General features: G+C 34.4%; 1 long non-coding RNA gene across 13 annotated transcripts in view; it reads right to left on the reverse strand.

Annotated features, from left to right (window-relative positions):
* LOC140613213 (uncharacterized) overlaps nt 1-24,065 on the reverse strand; it is a 541,366-nt gene that overhangs the window by 237,576 nt on the left and 279,725 nt on the right. The gene's annotated exons all lie outside the window — the stretch shown is intronic.

Consider the following 24,065-nt stretch of genomic DNA (forward strand, 5'->3'; position numbering starts at 1 on the left):
TTTTTCTCCTCTCCAGTCATTTTGGCTAGTATTCCCAGGATAATGTTAAATAAAAGTAGTAATTTGAGTAGCTATGTGGTTCTTGCATCCATTAGAAATGTTCCTTGTATAAGCATTTAAGTCATGATTCTGTTTTTGGCATTGATTTACATGTTAACACACTATTTTTACTCATTTTATTGAGAATTATTTTGAGCAACTGATGATAAATTTTCAGCACCTTTGGAGAAAAATACAATTCTTCTTTCACGTGTAAATTACAGTAGAATTTTTATATTAAACCATCTTTGCATTCCTGCTATAGATCTCAGTTGATAATGTTATAGTATATGTTTAACAATGTTGCTGAATTCTATTTGCTAATGCTTTAAGCATATTTTATTGACATTTTTTAGTCTATTATATTCCTTTTGAGCTATTTTTGCCAGTCTTTATTATCAATGTTTCACTGGCTTTATTAAAGAATGTTGAAGGCTCATTTATACTAACTCTGGAAGATTTTTAATAGCAAAGGAATTGTATTATGACAAATAGTTCATATCACTGGACGCTCAAATTAATTAACCCTACACATTTTTTCCTTCTAGGATATAGCACTGCTTCTTCTATTGTCTCTCTCATTATATTTCCCCCTCATCTGGCAGTTAGTTAAACTCAATATTAGGCACTCTGTGAACAGCAACATAGGGATAGAGAAAATTACAGCAAAATGCCATTCAATGCTACCTGTCAACTCTCCAGTTTCAAGGAAAATGTACCTTCCCACTGTGCAAAGCAGACATTTGACAACTTCCCTTTTCTCATACTTCCAACACCCTTACAATTGACTTTATTTGATACATTTTTCTCTTTTACTCTTGAGGAAAGAAAGCCATCAAACAAGAATTGCCTAAGCCCATCACAAAGTCTACAACTCACTTGTGAGCTACACATTGCACTGTTTCTAAGGCTTCCTAATTCTGCCTCATATGTTTACTGACACAAAGATTTATTTCTGAAATTATTGTTATTGTGATCCATATTTATAGATATTCTCCATTCATTTTTACTATTTTACAGAGTTTCATCATATAAATATACAACATTGTATGTGTTACTTTCTGTGATAATGTACATAAGGGGACTGAAAAGAAATCCGTTTCAAACGTTTAAGATTTCACTATTAATCTGGTGCTTTCCCTGATTATAAACACAAAAATGTCCTGTATTTTTCTCTCATTTTCTATTTCTTTTGAGTAATAAGATTATTTTTTAAGTCTTTATGTTTAGATTATGTTTAGAGTAATAGTTTAGATTTTTTAAGTCTTTATGCACTTAAAATATATAGGAATTTTCTCTTGACATGCATTCATGTTTACCAAACAACAATGTTATAATTTTGTTTGATGTGTATCTGCCTTCAAGAAGAAAATTCACTTAGGGACTTATAAAATTACTCAATAGATTTTTCTCACCAGAAATTAAGAGGCATTCTGGAGATTTCTGTTTCTGGTAAAGATGGTATAACAGGGACTGGATTTACTCTCCCATGTGAAACAACTAAAATTATGGACAAAAAATACAAAGTGATGGCACTTAAGACATTGGAGTTCAGGCAAAAAGGGCAGTGAATATGAAAAGATGGGGGGAGAGGGAGATGAGCCCTACTATTTTTCTAATTTACTGCCTGGACAAAGATTCTATTTCAAGCAGATAAATTACATGCAATTGGAACCCCTAAAAGGCACGTAGGGTGTTGGGGGTGAAAAGATGTAAGTAATATAGTAGTAAGGGCTAAATTTTTCCAAAGGCGATGAAAATTATATCACTAGTCCAAAATATTCAACTAATTCCAAACACATTAAAGATGAAGAAAACTATACAAGACTCATCATAATCAAATTGCTTAAAACCAGTGATAAAGAGAAACTTTTATAAGCAGCCAGAGCAAAATACACCTTACATAAAGGAACAAAGGTAAGAATGACAACATAAGTCTTGTAAGAAACAATGAAACCCGAAAGACAGTGGAGCAACATCTTTAAGTAGGTGGGGGGTGAGGGAGGAAAAAGGGAAGATTTGGCCTATGATTTTTTTAACCAGTCAAAATTTCTCTTAAATATGAAGGTGATATAATGACTTTTTTCAGATATGTAACATCTGAAAGAGCTCCTCAGCACTAGATCAGCACTGTAATAAACATTAAAGGAGGTCCTTCAGGCAGAAACAAAATAATACCATATCAAAAACTAGGTAACACACACACACACACACACACAAAAGGCCATCAGAAATTGTAACTCTGTAGATAAATGTAAATACTTTTTATTATTTAAATCAAAGATAGTTGACTCTTTAATCAAAAATAAGAACAATGCATTTGGGGGTTAATAGCATATACAGATACAAAATGCATGGCAAGAGCAGCATAAAGGCCAGGAATGCATAAATAAATTATTTTAAAATCCTTTTACTATACATGAAATAGTATATTAGCTGAAAGTAAAATGTGATGAGTTAAAGATATGTACTGTTAATAATAAAGCAATCAGTCAAACAACACAACAAACAGTGCTATAACTCTTCTGTTACTTGAGTGACTGTTTTAGTACACACCAACACTAAAATACTAGGTCACTAAAATGAACCAAAAGGAGATCAAATAAATCATAAAAGATAATTAATGCAAAAGAAGACAGAAAACAAGGGAGTAACAAAGAACAGATGGGACAAAAAGAAATAACAAGATAGATTAAAATCCAATCTTACCATATCACTAATCACATTAAATATGAACACTAAAAGCCCGCTTAAAAGGCAGACACTGTGAGATTGGTGAAAAAGACAAAACCTAAGTACATGATACATACAAGAAATGCATATCAATGTCTTTTCTGTCTCTGTTCACAATACTTTTTCCTTGTCTTTGGCTTTAAGTGTGTTTTAGTATGATGTGCTTAAGAACTGTTTTCTTGTATATTTATCCTGCTTGTTATTTACAGAGCTTTTTGTATCTTTTGTCTAATAATTGTAGTCAGATTTTTGTATGTGTTTGTGTGTGTGTATGTATTATATATATACACATTTATATATAGACATATATATTTAACATTTATGAAAAAGATTAATATTAAGAAAAGTAAGCTGAAACTGAATATTCTTCCTCTAAAGAAAGACTGCCTAAAAAATATTTTTATTTTCAAATAAGATGAAAAATCATTCTTGTGTATACCATAGACCACATATCATATCTTATTAGGTATGACATAGTTTGTATAGACCTTATTGGAGAAGGTAAAATTATGTTTTGGGTTTGTTTAACAAAGTGAAAATAAAAGTTATTTCTAACTACATTTCGGACTTGTATTCAATTCATATCTTTTATGGGAAAGAGATATAACACAAAAAGAGAAAGCTAACATAATGGACTAAAAAAGAGAAAAATATTCTCTATTATAATAATCATTGAAAATTAATATTGGATCATTATATCTGCAACTTACTGATTGTACTAATGTACCATAAACTATAGATATGATTGTTATGCAGAGCTTCCCTGAGACCTTAAATTTATTATTTTAAGGTTTCTGCTAGGATAAAAATCCTGAAAAGCCTGTTCTAGAGATTACAAGATTCATATTTAACTCATTATCTTCCAGTATAAGTTACGTATTTTTCATTTCTCAAAAATTTCTATGACTCTGGAACACTTTTACTCCATGTACCTATCCCACAGTTTGTGTTACTATAGTGTTCTGTTTTTACACATGATTTAGACTCCATACATTTTTGTCATTTTTTGCATAGTATTCACTATGCAAAATTCATTCATATGGATTCGTGTGTTTGCCCTTGCAGGAACTCTCCATTTCATGTGTATTTACTTGTATTTCTATCTCCCAGCATTTTCCTTAATCTAAAAAATACCCCTTGGTATTTTCCAATGTCTAAATTGAATTTGTGTTTTAAAAGTTTTCCCTTTTTTATCAGGAAAGATTTAATGACATCTTCACTTTTGAAGGACAGTTTTACTAGTTTGTAAAATTCCAAGGAGACAGTTGTCTTCGTGCAACACTTAAAGATGCCATTACACTGTTTTCTGGTTTCTTCCATTTCTGTTGAAGAGGCAAGATAAGTTTTATTTTACCCCTGTAAAATTTATGCCATTTATTCCCTCTGCTAACATATGATCCTTGTTTCTGTCAGACTCAGGGTTAGGTTGCAGGTTTTGTAAGGTTGATTTTCTTCCTCTAATTCATAATTGTGACTAGAATATAGCTCTCCAGGTCCAAGAGCCTACGTCATTCTGCAATGTCCTTCTTCCTTGTAATTTTGAAATTGTGAAAAACTGCTTTTTTTTGGTACTTTCTGCTTTCTTCTTACCCTGTGGAACTTACAAGTTCCACCAATACCTCAAGAGAGAAGGCTGATGACCACTGGCTCTATCTGCCATTTACCCATGACCTTGCTCTCTTGAGTTTTGATTGCTGTAGCAACCCTGAACTTCAGCATTTTGTCTTTCCATGTCATTTGGAGATTGTCTAAAACTCTTTTGGATTCTCTTCTTAAAATGGCACTCTCACTCCTCCACCTGATTGTAATCTCTCATTCTTCTTTGGAAAGCTTATTTACAAGTAATATAATAGAATATGATCATTAATCAGTTCTCTCAATCTTTCTTTTCCTCTGATTTAACTTAAACAGGAAGCAATATGTTCTTCATTAGCCATCGTTGAATATATACAATTTTCCTTTATCATCTGTATATAGACTAAATCCTTTTTTAAAAACTCATAGGACTTGCCACAATACTCTCTCTAAAGACCCCAGTTGTTTCAATTCTTCAGAAACATTGCAAATACACACACACACACATACACACATATCTGAATCATAGCTTTAGTTTCAGTTTTTACCTGCCAACTTCATCCATTTATATAAAAGCCAATTGAATGTAAACTATAGTTGTTCTCCCTATTTCTCTCTATGATATTCTCATGATTGACTTAGGGCCTTACTGATCTCCTAAACTTGCCCTCACAAAAGTAACAAATGACCTTTTCATCACTAGAGAAATGAAAATCTACCTTTTTCATATTTTTAGTATCTTTGCAATACCCACATGGTTAATCTTTATTCCCTTATGAATTCCCTAACATTTCTGGGTTTCTGAGGCTCTATTGAATCCTGGTTCTTTCATAGCAGTGAAAGCCTGGTGCAGTTTTCCTTTTGATAATTCCTACTTCATCTCTTATAATATATAGCTATCTAAAGTTAAAATAAATGCTATATAGATTTAAAATCTACTGAAGATCATTATCTTACCCTATTTACTTCAATATCTCAATAGCATTTTTGTATATAGCAGATATTTAATAAGTAAATTTCATTAAATTATTAAAATTTGAGTGTCCTTTAAGAACAAAATAATTACAGAATTAAAAAGTTCTACTTAGCAACAATTTCTCTTAAATGTTAAAGATATTAAATCTGTGAATAGCATAGTCAGAAATGTGCTTTAGAAAAATCAGCTGAAGGGTGGTATGTGGTTAGAAGAACTTAGAAAGAGAAGACATGTTGAATGTACTCTTACCAGGGCTGAACTTTTTCTTAAAAATAAGAAATTGCTACTAGATGTTGATAACCAACACTGCTTTGCCAAGAACTAATGATACCTTGATGTCTTTCAGGTTCTCCAAACTTGACCCATTCAGTAGCAAAATTATTGTTTCCCTCTTCTCACAAGCCTGCTTTTCTCTCTCTTGTGTTTCTATATTGGTGAATGATACAATTCAGATGGTTGCTTTAAATCAAAATACAGCCATACTGGACTGTTTCATCTCCTTTATTGTCTACAACCAGCAAATCCTACAGATTATTATCTCCAAAATACTTCTTGACTCCAGCTACCTCTTTCTAGTCCCATTGCCAACTTCCCTTATAAGCTCCGATCGCATTGCACATTGCAGAATTATTGCAGTACTCTCAAAACTCATCTCGCTTTCTTCCAATTTTTGCCACACTGTACAGAATTAATGCTCTTTATAAAAGGCAACTCTAACCGTATCATGCCCCTGATTAAAATGCTGTCAGTGCTCTCCACATTGCTCTTTATATAAACACTAGCATGTCTTATGGCCTCTACCTCATCTGTTTCTCTTTCCCTCTCCAGCCATATCCCTTGTTACTTCAGAATCAACTTTTTCGAGCTCCCTAAACAAGTCATCGTCTCTTTAATCTCCAGAACTTTACACACACAGTTCTACCTACAATTCTCTACCCCACCTTTTGCTCTGATTAACTCTTACTCATCCTTCAAGTCTCAGCTTACATGCACTATCTTTCAGAAAGCTTCCCCAGACTCCCAAAATGGAGATGGTTGCTTCTCATGAGCTCCCATAATCAAACTGCCCTTTCACATATCATGCATTGTCAATTTTCCATTCACTTATCAGTTTCCCTTGACAGTATTATTTGAAGAGATCACCTACTGTGATATTTTTCACTAGCATTTTCTTAAAATCTAACACGGAAAAAGAACATGTGGTAGATATATACACACATGTGATACTATATAGAAATTTCATTATATAATTGAATGAACCAACTTAGGGCTTTCTAATCCATATTTTTTATTGTTAAAATAATTCAATAATCTGAGAGACGCACATTTCAGAGAGTAAAGAACAAGGAAAAAGAGAAAGAAGAATAGTCCTTATTTCATAGAGCTTATTAAAATCTAGATGGAGGACCAAAATAAATACTATGAAGAAAAATATAGTTTTAAACCAGAAGTCTCATAAAACTTCCACTGTTAAACAAATGTGTTGTATTCTTCAGAATGAGCTACTTAATTTTTGAGGCAGAGCAGAGGTAAAGGACATGTTTGAACTCTGTAGCAGTAAGACTCATGAATTCAAAATAGAATTATGGTGCAGAAGTAACTATTACTTATTTTTGAAGAAGTTGTGCTTTCTTTACAGATTAAATAATTCTATAATTTCAATATTTTCTGTGAATAAAATATCAAAAAAGATAATATGAGTTAAGTAACAAATTAATATCATAGACAATAAACCCTTTTTTTTTTGTTAGTAGGAAAATCTTCCAAGGAGTGAAATTAGAGAATTTATGAAGTAGATAGAATTTTTGTTACATCTTAAATTACTTTTACAGGCAAAGATATGTGAAGACAAAAATTCACATATAAAAAAGTTCAAATACTGCCATATCTAGAGGTACTTCGTTCTGATTGAATTTTGATTTATGAGTTAGCATGAGATTATGAAGAACCCTGAAAGCTACATTCAGGAGTTTATTTTAAAATAAGAAAACTTTAAAATTTAGAAGGCGAGGGTGCCTGGTGGCTTAGTCAGTTAGGCATCTACATTTGGCTCAGGTCATGATCCCAGAGTTCTGGGATCAAGCCCCACAATGAGCTCCCTGCTCTTCCAGGCTTACTCTCTCTTGCTATCTCTGATTCTCTGTCTCAAATAAATAAATAAAATCTTTTTTTTAAAAAAATCTAAAAACAAGGGATCCCTGGGTGGCTCAGCGGTTTGGCGCCTGCCTTCGGTCCAGGCATGGTCCTGGAGTCCCGGGATCGAGTCCCACATCCGGCTCCCTGCATGGAACCTGCTTCGCCCTCTGCCTGTGTCTCTGCCTCTCTCTCTCTCAATCTCTCTCTCTCTCTCGATCTCTCTGAGTCTATCATGAATAAATAAATAAATAAAAATCTTTTAAAAAATAAAATAAAATAAAAATTTAAAAACAAAGTCTAGAAGGCAGGGAGAGATGGCACATGATAAATTACAAATTGGAGACAATAGTCAACAAATGGTATAGACAGAATAAATTAAAATTCTAAAATAATCCTATTCAAAAAAATAAAATAAAATAAAATAAAATAAAATAATCCTATTCAAAAATATCCAAATTTTTGATATATATAATATATATAATATAATACAATATGTATTTTTATATAATTATATAATATATAATAATTATCAAAATAATTTTGATATATAATACACTGTAATAATTATATTATAATATATAATATATATTATATATATATTACCCCCTTGAGGATTCTGCTTCTTTTCTAGACCAAAATTCCACCCAATTGCAGAGAGTGAGGTATAAGACACTTCCCTGGAAAGCTTTCACCAGTCGGCTCTCCCTCCAAGCTGAAAGAACTTCAGCGCCCCTAACCAGGTGCTCGGATCACCTCACACTTCCCCTGCCATGTGTCAATTCACTGTGAGATATTTTTAAGACTTTCTAATTACCTGCCTTCCTCACTAAGCTGAAAGCTCTGTGAAGACCATCTCATTCTTTATTCCATTCACAGCATGACTTACACTGAGTAGGTGTGTCCTATTCTTTTAAGTGACTTACACTGAGTAGGTGTGTCTTATTCTTTTAAGTTAGACATCTTATCACTGGGTAAGGTCAAAAAGCTCTGAGAGTGATCTGGTGTGTGCCTATGGATGGGCCCATTATACCTCATGGAGGAGCTGAACAAGAAAGCCACTATAACTCACCACAGCTAGGATATCTGCCTAGATCTCCAACATAGTGGCACTGTGCCCGGTTTCTTTCCTGGAATTTTTCCTCCCCTAGCATACTTGATTTATATTTTTAAATGAACTGTTCTGTTAATTATTGAGCATTTGCAGAATATTATGTACTTACAAAGTACTTACCCTATAAATTATTTTCATTCACACAAAGAAAGATAATATTCATGGTATAGCCATTTTTTAGATGGAAAAGCCAAGCGAAAAGATTGTCATCCTATCACACAGCTAGACAGAAAATCGGCCATTTATTTGTATCTTCCTATGAAACAGAATATTACTCTGGAAGTCACAGTTATGAATTCCGTCCTATTTCTTCAGTGCAGCCTCAGAAAGCCTTTCTTAGTCTATGAAAATAGACAAGGGATAAAGGTGTACACAGCCTAAATAGTAGAACCAAAACTTCCCCATTCAGGTAGGCAAGCTAAGGCTTGAACTAATCATAAATATTGAAACATAAATACACAATACGAATGCTCGTGAGAAATATATGCTCTAATACCATAAACTTTCACTTGAATTTTTAAAAATATTTTTGCACACATTTTGTATTTATCATGACACTTTTCAGTAAATTGTATTTATAAAATAAACACACCAAAAAATGTTAAGCTGTCCTGAACCTTGAGTTTACACCTACTTGATCAAAAAAGTTATTTCTAAGTTATTATGTAATATGTTCCAGGAAAATAAGTCTACTGTCCTTCTACTCCTCAAATATATATATATATATATATGGTATATTATTTACATTTACTATGAATGTATTATATATTTTGTAATGCTATATATTATATATTGTATACTATAATATAGTATATATTAGTATATAACATTATATATTTTAAATTTATATAACTTTACTATTTACTATATATTTTATATTATGTTATATATATGTTATATACACACAGATACATGTATAAAACATTGGAACCTCCAAAATAAAAATTTCCATTGATCCACAAAATCAGATCTCCAGGACTGTTTTTCATGCATAAATGATTGTTCTTTAATCTGTATATTTTTTAATGTGCTCAAAAATTTAATGATGTATAAATCTGTCAGTGTAACTATTCTTTGTCCCATTATTTCAAGCTGCTTAACTTGCATTATACAAATTTCCCTTTACAAATGATTTGAATAATGAGTTTAACTCTCAACAAATTCAGTTTAGTTTGATATATATTTTAGAAATAAACCAATCATCAAAAAATAAATAGGTCATTTTTTATTTTATTTTATTTTTTAAAGATTTTATTTATTCATGAGAGACACAGAGCGAGAGAGGCAAAGACATAGGCAGAGGGAAAAACAGGTCCATACAGGGAGCCCAATGTGGGACTTAATCCCAGGACTCCAGGATCACACCCTGAGCCAAAGGCAGATACTTAATAGTGAAACCACTCAGGTGTCCCTGGGTCACTTACTTTGAAACAAACAAATAAAAACATGTATTCCTGGTGACTATCAAAGTCTATTATAGTCCTTATTAGGCCTTTGAGGCCTTAGGCCTCAAAAAGAATGAAATTTTGCCATTTCCAAAGACATGGATGGAACTAGAGTGCGTTAAGCTAAGCAAAATAAGTTGGTCATAGAAAGACAAATACCATCTGATTTCACCCATATGTGGAATTTAGGAGACAGAACATGAAAGACTCCTAACTCTGGGAAACGAACTAGGGGTGGTGGAAGGGGAGGTGGGCGGGGCGTGGGGGTGACTGGGTGCCAGGCACTGAGGTGGGCACTTGACGGGATGAGCACTGGGTGTTGTTCTATATGTTGGCAAATTGAACACCAATAAATAATAAATTTATTTTAAAAATGAAAATAAAAAAGAAACAAAACAGAAGAACACAGAGGAAGGGAAGGAAAAATAAAATAAAAACAGAGAGGGAGGCAAACCATAAGAGACTTTTTACTATAGGAAACAAATTGAAGGTTGTTGGAGGGGAGGTAAGTATAGGGATGGGGTAACTGGGTAGTGGGCATTAAGGAGGGCACTGGATGTAAGGAACACTGAGTTCTGATGAATCACTGAATTCTACCCCTGAAACTAATAGTATACTATATGTTAACTAAACTGAATTTAGGGATCCCTGTGTGGCTCAGCAGTTTAGCACCTGACTTCAGCCCAGAGCGTGATCCTGGAGTCCCGGGATCAATTCCCACATCAGGCTCCCTGTGTGGAGCTTGCTTCTCCCTCTTCCTGTATCTCTTCCTTTCTCTCTCTCTCTGTGTCTCTCATGAATAAATAAAATCTTTTAAATAAATAAGTAAATAAACTGAATTTAAAAGGAAAAAAATTATTATGTTCCTAAAGCGTACTGGACTTTTCTGAATTCAGATCTTTTGAATGGTGAAATTAAGGTCTACCAACAATATTCCAAATGTGAATTCCTGTTATATTGAAGATTTCAAAGGATCTACCCTTATGCAAGGAAAATGCAAAAATGAAGGCCAAAAGCTATTGATACATCATCAATTTTTCTCCCAATAGTCTAGTAATCTACAGATTATCCGTAACCACTCTCCAAATGAAATCTGAAGCATTCCTCTAGTTATGACCTTTTTCCCTTTAGCCACTTCACATTAAAATTAGAATGACCAGAAGAAAAACCATACTCAAATAATTGCCAAGTTAAAACTGTCAAAAATTGGGATTTTGGAGAATTGTCTATTTTCATAAATTTCTAAACCTAGCCCATAGCCCACTCTTGCCTATTCCTGAAGCGACATTATTTCAATTCAAAAATAGAATTCATTATTTAGTCATTCACTAGAGGTCATGAAAATTATTTTAGGAGTTTTGATAATGGTCCATGTTTTAGCAGAAAAATATCCAATGCACATGGAATAGAATTGCTTACAAAATATTCTGCTATTCGTGAAACAGGTTTTGGTACTTCAGTTGAAATGTAGATACTTAAAATTAAGAGACTCCTCCTGCAGTAAATAATCCCAAATACTTTTAAAAATGTTTCTTACCATAAGAAATTTCTTTCCTCAATACATGTAGCTGGAATTTGTCTGATTATAAGCTCCAATTCTTCTTTCTATGAATAAATCAAATGTCTTTCCTTCAAGTAAATAATGGCAGAAATTATGTCATCTAATCATTGAACAAATAATTATTCTTTACCCACTGGGTACTAAGAACCATTCGTGAACAGAACAGAAATTGTCCCTACCCTGTTAGAGTAGACCTATCCTGTTGGTCTTTAATGAAACATTGCTTAACTCCTTTAAGAGAATTTTTCCTGGAGCACAGTTTTCAGAATGTTAGCATACTTTTTAGGCTCCTCTTTAATGAATTTCAGTTTTTCGATATCCCTATTAGAACAAGTAAATAAAATGAATGTATGATTAAATCTCTTGCTTTAATCACATTATGATGAGTTATTATTTATACAGATACAATATATTCTAAAATATGATTTTACATTGTATATTATACTTTCACACTCAGAGATGCATACATTCAATACAGAATACTGAATCAGTCCTTTCTTCCTCTGGATGGTACTGATTCATCCAGAATAATGCCTCTGGAAAGATACACTTGCATACTTCTTATGCCCACTAGAACTGAGAGCAAAATAAATCACTTTTGCTTCTCTGAGTCTATGTGAATACCTACAAAGTAAAACTATTTCTACCTTACCTTACAGAGTTGTAAGGAGCCAATTAAAGTTAAAATCAAAGAATAATTTTAGTAATACATTGTAGTTTAGCACATAAGATAAACTATAGTTTACTAACAAGTATAACAGTTATATATCTATTGTTGCTATTATTATTCTCACTTCAACACATTCCTATCAACACATATAGATCATAAATATGTTTACATGGATATGCATTTTTACATAGAATGTTTTATCTTAATAAGATTCTGTAGGGCAAGATTACATTAACAATTTCAAAAAACAAACCATATTAACTGGCCTAAATGAAAAACTCCATAGTTTTTATCTTCCTTGTTTTTCTTTATTATTAATTGGTACTATTAAATCATAGCTGCTATCAAGCCATGTGTTGCCCTAACCTGTATTGATGCACTTGGATTTTTTAATTCAAGTTCAGTATTTACATAGACTCTAGTATTTTCATTTGATTACTTTAGTCATAATTCATTTTGAAATTCTAGTTCTATCCTCAAATATTTCTGTTATCTTTCTAAGCTTTGATCATCCATATTTTTAATGAGCCTGCATTCCACATCTTCAACCAAGTCATTGATAAAACTATAAAATAGGATGTCAGCGTTAAGTGAGCCTCTCACATAGTTCAAAATCCCTTTATTGAGATTAATACTGTCTTATTAATTGTGTGGCAAGCCCTTTTTCCCTCTTCAAAATATTTTTTGAAATAAAACTACAAGGATGACAGAGTCTGAATAACCAAACAATAATAATAACAGGTGTGTACACATCCTATCCTGGTGTTCCTCTTTAGGAGAGATGTCTAAGAAATATTTCCCTAAATAAGTGTTTTCCTGACAGACTGTGATTAAAGAGTCATGATTTTTACATGGCAAAGCTACCAGCTATGGGCATAGAACAAAGGGAGCCAAAGAATATGAGAATCAACTTTCTTTTAAAAAAAGTTGCACATTAAGATTCTAGAGGAAGAGTTGATGATTAGTTCAGGCCACAGCCCGGCACCGGAAACCAGTTTAGACAGGGGACAAAGTCATTTTTTAAAAGTAAAGACGAGTCAAAATGTATGATGAACATTCTGTGGTCAGAGGCCTGGGATGAGCTTTCACTTTCAAGCTCTGTGAACTACCTCATCCTTGGTTCCCACAGAATCCAGTGTCCTTACTAGCACTGCTGCTGCTGTATTAAAACTATTTGTATCTGTATGTCTCTGCAGAATACATAAATGAATTAGCATCCAATTAATTAAAGGAGAATACTTTTTGGTATAAAGCAATGGAGTCCAAAGAGAAAATATTCTGCATTTTCAGGACAAAATGGTGTGGTAGAAATACCTTTTTTTTAATTATATAGGAATGGGAAGTATGATTGTATTAGGCAGAAACTTTAGAATGACCCAAAGTCCATAGCTAGTCAACTTGTGGTTGTTAAGAGGAAGGACAATCAAGAGTATGTGGAACTTTAAGTTGAATAAAGCTAAGTGAAAGTGAAAGTGCATATTTATATGTCTATGCTTCATAGTGTAAAATGTCATAAGCCCAGTAAAATGACTTTGGAACTTTAATTTCCTGCAAGGACAAAAACCCACTATATTGAGTATGACTGAGGGATGAACACTGTAGAACAGGGAGATGAAAACTTTTCACTGTGGTGTCATGGGATCGCTGTGAAGTCTGCCCCTTTGCTTTGCTCCACAACTTCTTTACTGCAGACTCCATTTTTTATTAAGTGGATATCCACCCAGGCAGCTGAGGGCAGAGACAGAGATGAGATCATCCCACTCCCTCATGCGAGCAAAGAAAGCAACTCCTGCTTCACTATCCTAGAAAGGTGCTGCTGTGGTCCATGAGCAAAAGTCATGTTTTCAGCTGAAACATTCATGATGATTTGCTTCTTCAAAGCCAATAGCAGACAGTATTTCTGATTTCAAGACTCTTTCTTAATGGGTTCATCTGATTAGTTCAGGCTCACCCAGAATAATTTCTCTTCTGATTGACTCAAAGTCAACTGATGAAAGGAATTATAATCACATCTGTGAAATTTCCTTCACTTTTGCCATGTAATTTAATTTATTCACAGGAGAAAATATCATGATATTCACAGGTTCCATCCACCCTCAATGATAAGGGATTATACAGGGCATGCCCTTCAAGGGATAGGAATCTCAGGGGACATCCTAGAATCTTGCCTATCATATGGAGAAAATTTAAATTACTTTAATAATCCAGCAGCAGAATGTTAGAGTAATCATTTAGCATGTAAGTATGCCATACAGACAGTCCTTGACTTACGATGATTCAACTTACAATTTTTTCAACTTTACAATAATGCAAAAGTGATATGCACTCAGCAGAAATCGTACTTCAGATTTTGAATTTAATCTTTTCTTAGGCTAACAATGTGCAATAGATAGTCTCTCATGATGCTGGGCAGCAGCAGCGAGCCACAGCTCCCAAGCAGCCATGTGATCACAACCATTTTATACCTACACGAATGTTCTGTTTTTCACTTTCAGTAGAGTGTTTGACAAATTACATGAGCTATTCAACACTCTATTATCAAATGGGCTTTGTGTTAGATGATAGTGCCCATCCTAGGCTAATGTAAATCTTCTGAGCACATTTAATGTAGGCTAGGCTAAGCTATGATGTTCTCTAAGTTAGTCATATTAAATGCAATCTTGACTATGATATTTTTAACTTATTATGGGTTTATCGAGACATAACCTTGTGTTAAGTTGAGGAAGATATGTATCTCCTTATTTCAAAACTGTTACAAGCATGAGCTTGAATTTCACTATTTACTCTATAATTTCAACAAAATTTCTCTTTCCTACTTTCCTCCATCACTCTCCCCAGTCACCCAAATCTTTGATGTCACTTATTTTCTCTCACTATGATCTTGAGCTGCTGAGAGATCTCCTAAGAGGGCAGAACACTGGTGCTTTCATAATGTGGCACCATGCCTTACCCTCATTAATGAGTGCACTTGTGCATATTAAAGAAATAAGTCATTCTAGGGACTATTCTATGTCAGAGATACCTTAATTTAGATGAAATCAGAACATTAATTTGGGATTCCTGAAAAAAAAAAAAAAAGCTTTATTCCAATTAGGTTTCTTCTCCACACCAGCTTGCAGATATAATTTGGTATTTTTCCTTTTCTTTTAAGAAATGCCCTTTTAAGAACTGAATAAAATAGAATTCGGAAGGCTGACACTGAGGGTATATGGGCCATGTCCTGTCCAGTCTTTCTTTTATACATCGCCTTTGAATTATTACTCCTAAACCTTACCCGGAGCTCCTCTGATCACAAGTATCAAATAATTCACCCAATTTACTCCACTCCCAATGTCTATCACATCTGAAAATTGTACAGTGTGAATTTCCTGAGGGGTGAAATCATGTTGCCCTGGTGGGTTTTGTTTTGGGTTTTTTTTGTTTTTTTTTTGTTTTTTTTGTTTTTTTTGTAGTCACAGATTTACCACAACACAAAGAGCAAAGAGCTTGATATAATATTCACAGAATAGAACTGAAGGATTCTACTCTACAACCTAGCATTCAAGGTTGTCTATACATAAGCTCACACATATTTTCCATGACCTTTTAGCTCCTATTCTTCTTCAGTTCTTTTACGCCTCGTTGGGCAGAATGTCCACTATGCCCTTTATTCCTACAGGGTGGCATCTCTGCATTTGCCCTATATCATTCCTAAAGGGTCCACCTTAGCCTAATGCCACTTGACCTGTGGAATCCTTTGTGATTCATCTTAATCCTCATTCCATCAGATGGGAGCAACACTCCCCCAATTCAAAATTCATATTACTCTTTCTATACCTTAGTTGTGGGCTTTTTATGTTCTCCAGACTTTTGAGTTACTTATATTGACAATTTAATTCTTCAACTAGATTTTAAGATTCTTGGGAAAGATATTTTTATCTCCCACAGAGTTTGACACCCACAGTAGACACTAAGTAAATAAATACTTCTTTAAAGACTCAAAAGAAGGGGCACCTGGGTGGCTCAGTGTTTGAGCGTCTGCCTTTGACTCAGGTCATGATCCCAGGGTCCTGGGATTGAGTCCCATATCAGGCTTTCCATAGGGAGCCTGTTTCTCCCTCTGCCTATGTCACTGCCTCACTCTGTGTCTCTCATGAATAAACAAAATCTTAAAAAAATTAAATTAAATTAAGAAATAATCAAAAAATTCTTATAAGCATTACAAAAGTTATTGTATTGCTTAAAAATTAACCAATAATTTTCTATACCAATACTTCCTATAATCTTGTTTATTTGTGTGTGTATGTCTTGTTTTAATCCGTTCTCCCACTCTGTCTTTTAATTGGAAACTTTAGTGCATTTACATTTAAAGTAATGCTACATAAATAGATAAGCTAATTATTTTGTTCATTGTTCCTGGTTGTTTTGTTGTTCCTCTTTGTTCCTTTATTCTTCTCTGCTCTCTTCCCTTGTGGTTTGATGACTTTCTTTAGTGTTATGATCGGGTTTCTTTTTCATTTATTTTGTGTCTTGTGTGTGTGTGTGTGTGTGTGTGTCTTTACTACAATTTTTTTTCTTTTTGGTTATCAAGAGGTTTGCATATAACCAATTACATATATAACAATCTATTTTAAGTTGATAGCAACTTAAATTTGAATACATCCCAAGACTACATTTTTACTCCCCCTCCATGTTTTTGATGCCACATTTTACATCTTTTTACTTTATGTATCCCTTAACTAATTGTAGTTTTAATTAGTTTTAGCACTTTTGTCTTTTAATCTTCAAAGTAGCTTTATAAGTGATTATTACACTACCTTTTCTATATATTTACCTTTTCCAATGAGATTCTTACTTTGGCATGTTTTCTTATTAATTAGTGCCATTTCTTTCCAGCTTAAAGAAGTCCCTTTCACATTTCTTGTAAGGTTTAGCAGTGATGAATTCCTTTAGCTTCTGCTTATCTAGAAAATTCTTTATCTTTCTTTTAATTTTGAATGATAGACTTGCCAGGTAGAATATTCTTGGTCAGAAGTTTTTTCCCTCCAGCACTTTGAATATGCCATGCTCTTTCTTCTGATCTGCAAAGTTTCTACTTAGAAATCTGCTGATAGCCTATGGGGTTTCCCCTGTATGTAACAACTTATTTTTCTCTTGTTGCTTTTAAGGGTCTCTCTTTAGGTTTACTTTTGACATTTTAACCCTAACACATCTTGATGTGGATCACTTTGGGCTCATCTTACTTGGAACTCTCTATGTTTTTTGGACCTAGATGTCTGTTTTCTTCCCTAGGTTAGGGAAATTTTCAGCCATTATTTCTTCAAATAAATTTTCTATTCCTGTCTCTTTCTCTTCTTCTAGGACTCCTATAATGTGAATATTATTCCACTTTGTCCTATAGGTCCCTTAAATTATCTTCAATTGTTTAATTCTTTTTTTTCCGCTGCTGCTCTGTCTGGGTGAGTTCCATTGCTTTGTCTTCCAGCTTGCTGAGCTGCTCTTCTGCATCATCTCATCTATGTTGAATCACTCTAGTGTGTTTTTCTGTTCTGTTATGGTATTCTTCAGCTGTGACTTCTGTTTGGTATTTTATATTTTCTATCTCTGTTAAGATTCTACTGTGTTTGGTGAGCATTTTATGACCATTACCTTGAATTTTCCATCATGTAGATTACTCATCTCCATATTGTTAATGTCTTTTTCTGAGGTTTTGTTTTGTTCTCTTTTTTTGAAATATATTTCTCTATTTCTTCATTTTGCTTGGCTTTCTGTGTTTTTGTCTCTGTATTAGGCAAAGCAGCCATCTCTTTCAATCTTGAAAGAGTGGCCTTCTTTAGATGATAATAACCCTTATTCAACCTTGTCATAGCCCTTGACTGTCTCTCAAACCTTAGTGAATAAGCCTGACTTATTCTTGACATATCCCCACTGTTGAGGATATGTTAAGATCTGTCCATGTTCCAAGTGGAGAAATCTTATTTAGCATCTAGTTTCAGGCTAATTGGAAGCCAGATCCAGGGGCAGCAGCTCTTAAAGTATGCAAATATATACAGTTCTGTGGGGCCACAGTCCCTGATGGACCAGGAGATTTGGAAGTGTTCCCTGAATGATAGTCATAAAAATTGGGATTCCTTTAGGAGAGGTCTCATCAAGCTATTGTGAGGCCAAGGAGGTGCACAAGGATGATGTCTCCCTGTTTACATTCTCCAGGAGCACTTCTATGCACTCAGGTGTGAGAAACCTGAAGCCTGTTTCTTGGAATAAAACTTCACATTAAGTAAATAGGATTTTTTTGCCAAGAATATTAGGGTTCTGTTTCAGTCTGCTGGGGTGGTGGCCTGGCAAAAAAATGACTCCAATTGTTAAATTTCCATGGAGTTAAGGAATACCAGCTCTCTTAGCCACCAGGGCCAGATGCCCAATCAAGGGGTGTTCCCTGAGTGAATTGCATATGCCTGCTGGCTTTAGATAGGCAGCTGGAGAGCATAAGGGGCAGGACATGCTCATTGGCTACATAAAGGCAATAGGAAAATGTCATGACTGTGTGCATCCTCTGGTTTCAGGAATATAGCAAGCAAGTGCCTTGTCTGTGCATATGTCTTAGCTTTAAGCTGGCTGCAGAATGTCATGACTACTTATGCCTGCCAGTCCCAGCCATGGAGCAGGAGAGTGCTACAATCACCTGTGCTCTCCAGCTTCAGCAAGGCAGTGGGATAGCCAGGATAATTCACTCCACCTGTTTTAGCAAGGTGGCAAGAAGGTGCCACAACCGAGGTCACCCACTTGTGCTAGCAGGGTGGGTAGAGAGTGAAAAATTGCTATCTGCCAGCACCTCCATCTCCAGGGGGAGTTTCATCTATCCCCTGCCCCTCCAGCAGATGCTTCTAAATTAGCAAATGATTTTCCTTCTCAGATAGTCTAGGCACTTTTCAAGGTCCTATTTTTCCCTGTATCTCAGGGTGAGTGAGACATGTAAGCCCTTTAAAGAGGGAATCTCAGTTTCCCCTAGCATTTTGGGTCTCTTGAACACTAGCCTCATTGGTTTTCTAAACCAGACATTTGGGTAGCCTGTTTCTCCAATGCAGATTCCATGGGTTAGGGTGCCAGATATAGAGTATACCAATCCCTCACTCCTCCAAGAGAACTGCCAGAATGGTGAGATCACTCCCTACTATGTGTTGCTATACCAAGAGATGGGCAATATCATGTATCTGCCTCTCCTACCCTCTTCATTTGGTCTTTTCATCCTTTGTTGTAGAAAAGCAGTTCATCTAGTTTTCAGATCTTTATCAGAGGGAAATTAACAATTTTTAGCTGTGGGTCTGGTGTGTCTATGGGATAGGTGAATTCAGAATTTTCTTACACTGCCATCTTGCAGATGTCTCCCCAGTGCCTTTGTTACTGCTAATACTGTAAGCCAAAGGAACCCCAAATGACCTAAGTTCTATAAACTATAATTTCTGATTAGAATTAAGATATTCATTTTAAAAGGAAATATTTTACAAAATTTCATTAATTCAATTATAATTATATATGATGAGGAAGAGGGAAAGATGAAGTAAAAAGTTAATGGAAGCTTCTATTCAGACTACTGGTGATGACTTTCCTTGTTTTGACCTTCCTATGGCAGATATTTAAATTTTGTTTGCTTTCTTTACAGGGAACACTTAAACATTTAGCTTATCTAAGGTGCAGTGACCTGAATAATAGAAGCAGAGAAAACTGCTAATTTAGAGATTTTAAATGGATAAACCTTGTAAATGGATTATGGAAATTTAAACATAACAAATCAGCTTTAATCATGTAGTTAATGAACTTCCACAATTTAACTGTGAACTTTTCAAATGTTGGGTTATGTTTATAGTCAAAGTCAAGTATGCATAAGCCAAGGGTACATAAGAAACAATTTAAAGGTCTTTATAACTTTTAGAGACTTCTGTTGCTTCATCTGAGTTTATAATATTTTCTGTACACCAGTGTAGTAACAAAGTAGTCTTAACATTTTTCATTTAAGTTTTGATTAGAACTTGACACCTCCCCTAAAACTAATACTACACTATATGTTAACTAACTTGAATTTAAATAAAATCTTGAGAGAGAGATAAAAGAACTTGACAACCTACTATAGACTAAGTTTATCAGAGGCAGATATTTATGCTTTGATATTCATTTCTCTTTCTACTCTTATGAGTTACACATAGAGTAGTCAATAAATGTCCAGTGAATCAAACTCTGTAGTGCTTTACAACCAAACTACTATTTTTCAACATGATTACTACAGAGAACATATGGAGCATGAACCCTGGCCTAAAAATTCTCATCATCTCTCTCATCATTACCTGTTAAATCATTTCATCATAGTTTGAATCCTTTATGTTAGAGGTTGGCTGAGGCCTGGAGTAAAGAATGAAAATGTGACAAATGGCCACTTATTGGTCATTAACTATCATGATTAGAGCAGCCTGCCTCTCAGAGTGAGGGTCAGCATTAAGAAATGAAACCATCCTTTAGAGTATCCTCTTGATAGAAATGAAGCTGTTCATTATCTGATCATTAGGGTCCATGCCAAATAAAACACATCTCTCACACAACCCAAGTCCTAATTGTTCATTTAGTTATTGGCTTAAATGGGAAGCAATGAAAAAAAGCAAGTAACTAAGCAACTGTACAATCTTCAGACCCTTATCTAAGTGCAGGATGATGTTTATTGCTAACGAAATAGCTCAGAGCAAATAACTATTGAGAGCAACTCTGGGAAATTATATGTGGCACGCAGCCACACATGGAACTCCACTTATTGGTTCAGCTTAAAATTGTAGTAATTGCTATCTTGCCTCACTATTGAAATAACAAGTTTCAAAAAACTAAATTAAAATACTTGAAAAACAATTTTTTTAAGTTACACAGATATCAAAGAATTATCATGTTTAGGAATGATAAATAGATAAAGGAGAAGAAGGTAACAAATGAAGTTAGAGAGACCCACATGATAGGGAATCTAGAAATAACATAGAAATGTACATCAACAGTGGCAACAGTGACAAACATCTTGTGGCTAGCAGCAATATAAGGTAAGATTCTTTATTGGGTATTTGAGAATTCTCAGTTCTCATCAAAACTATTGTAAAAGTATCTTGATATTTTATTTTATTTTTCTTTAATTTTTTAACTTATTTATTTATTTGTTTATGATAGTCACAGAGAGAGAGAGAGAGAGAGAGAGAGAGGCAGAGACACAGGCAGAGGGAGAAGCAGGCTCCATGCACCGGGAGCCCGATGTGGGACTCGATCCTGGGTCTCCAGGATCGTGCCCTGGGCCAAAGGCAGGCACCAAACCACTGCGCCACCCAGGGATCCCATATCTTGATATTTTAAACACAAATTCCCCTCACCAAATATCTACGCACTCACTTTCACAAACAGCCCACGGTACAATCAACAGAGAAGAGAATTTTCCAAATACCTTTTTTTTAAACTAAAACAGAAAACTTCCCAGACCCAGTAAGTATGCCACATTTGAATTCATCAAGCATTTAAGTAGCTTTTATTTTTTTTTTTAATTTTTATTTATGATAGTCACAGAGAGAGAGAGAGGCGCAGAGACATAGGCAGAGGGAGAAGCAGGCTCCATGCACCGGGAGCCTGATGTGGGATTCGATCCCGGGTCTCCAGGATCGCGCCCTGGGCCAAAGGCAGGCGCCAAACCGCTGCGCCACCCAGGGATCCCACTTTTATTTTATTGATAAAATAATGTAAAGGATATGAAGAGGTACAATTTGTTATGACTTATAAACTATTTGTCAGGAAATGAATCATGGATTTATTTTTACTCTCCTCTTTTTACTATTTATAGCAATTGTAAAAAAAAATCCAATGATTATGAACAGAAAACATCTCTATTTTAAGATGGCAGACTAGAACATATGATTTATGGAAAAGTCTGCCTGTCTTGTCCAGCAATAAAATACACATACGATTTCTTTTAAATAGCATAAAGAGACATTTTTCTAACCAACTTCATTTCTCCATTGATAAACAATTTTGCCTCTGATGGCATGGAAAGCAAGTCATTTTCTATCACAATAAGAGTTCAGAGTCAAACTGCTAATTTATTTTATACTGACTGACCAGCAATATTTATTTCCATCCAAACTGATTTATTTCAGGAATTTACCTAATTGCATAATTTAAATAACCTACCAAAATTTCAGCATAGTCATAATAACACCAATCCAGCAAAGAGCCCAAATTTTAGTGTGATTTGTTAAAAGTTGAATGACCTTTGTTGGACTAATCTGCAAGCATCAAGAAGTAGATCTCACGTAGAGTTGACCAGTGTCACTGTCATGCTTCTAGTAGAGCATGACCTTCAATCAAGGGTACAGCAAAATCTCAGTGATGAAACATGCATGGAAAAAGACCTATTGACTTGCAATAATTTTCTTGGACACTATCTAACCTCACGTGTTAGAGTAAAGGATCAAACACTGAATGAAATTTTAATAAGTGCTCCTTTTAGAAGAGGAATAAAAAACAGGTTATTTTCTGATTTATCTCTATTTTTAAAACCTAGAATAAAGACAAACTAGATTTGTCTAGACACATTTTCCCAGGCAGTAGGAACAAAATCAGGATGGCTACAAAAAGAAATCTCAATTTGGATGCTTCTTGAACATTCGTGAAAATAGAAACATATTATCTATCTAATTATTATCTTAAAAAACCTATCTTTTTAAGAAGATAGTTTCTCACTCATAGATAGATAGATAGATAGATAGATGCCATTCTCCTGGTTGCTAAAGGAGCCACTGAGCTCTAAAGAAAAATATTCAGTGTACCTGATATGGTGAGCTTTCCTAACACCTTTTACTGAAGTATGGTTGACACGCAACATAGTGATTCAACATTTATACACATTACAAAATGATTGCCACAGTAAGTCTAGTCACCATCTATAACTATACAAAGTAATTACAGTATTATTGACTATATCTCCTATGTTGTACCTACATCCCTGTAACTTACTTGTTTTATAACCAGAAATTTGTGCCTCTTAATCTCCTCCACCTAAGTCACCCATCTCCCTACCTCTCTTCAAAACCACCAGATTTTTCTCTGAATCTACAAGTCTGCTTCTGTTTTGTTTCATTTGTTCATTTGCTTCGTTTCTTTTTTTAGATTCCACATATAAGTGAAATATTTGTCTATCTCTGACTTATTTCACTCAGCATAACATCAACTAGGCCATCCATGTTGTTGAAAATGGCAAGATTACATTCGTTTTTATGGCTAATATTCCACTGTATATACTACTTCATCTTCTCTATCCATTCATCTATCGATGGACACTAGCATTGCTTCCATATCTTGGCTATCGTAAATAGCGTTGTAGTGACCATAAGGGTGCATATACCTTTCTGAATTAGTGTTTTGATTTTCTTTGGATAAGTACTGAGAAGTGGAATTGGTAAACTGTATGGCAGTTCTATTTTTAATTTTTTGAGGAATCTCCATACTGTTTTCCCTAGTGGTTAAACCAATTTATATCCTCACAAATAGTACATGACGGTTCCCTTTTCTCCAACACTGTCTCTTACCCATCATCCTCTCCTATACTTGTTATTTCTTATCTATTGGTATTAGCCATTCTGACAGGTGTACAGTGGTATCTCATTGTGGTTTTGATTTCCATTTCCCTGATGATTAGTAATGGTGAGTGTCTTTTCTTGTGTTTGTTGGGCAACTGTATGTCTTCTTTGGAAAAATGTCTATTCAGGACCTCTGCATACTTTTGAATCAGCTGTGGGGTTTTTGGTGCTGAGTTGTATGAGCTTTTTATA

The sequence above is a fragment of the Canis lupus genome, chromosome 2 (assembly GCF_048164855.1).
Source record: "Canis lupus baileyi chromosome 2, mCanLup2.hap1, whole genome shotgun sequence".
NCBI lineage: Eukaryota > Metazoa > Chordata > Mammalia > Carnivora > Canidae > Canis > Canis lupus.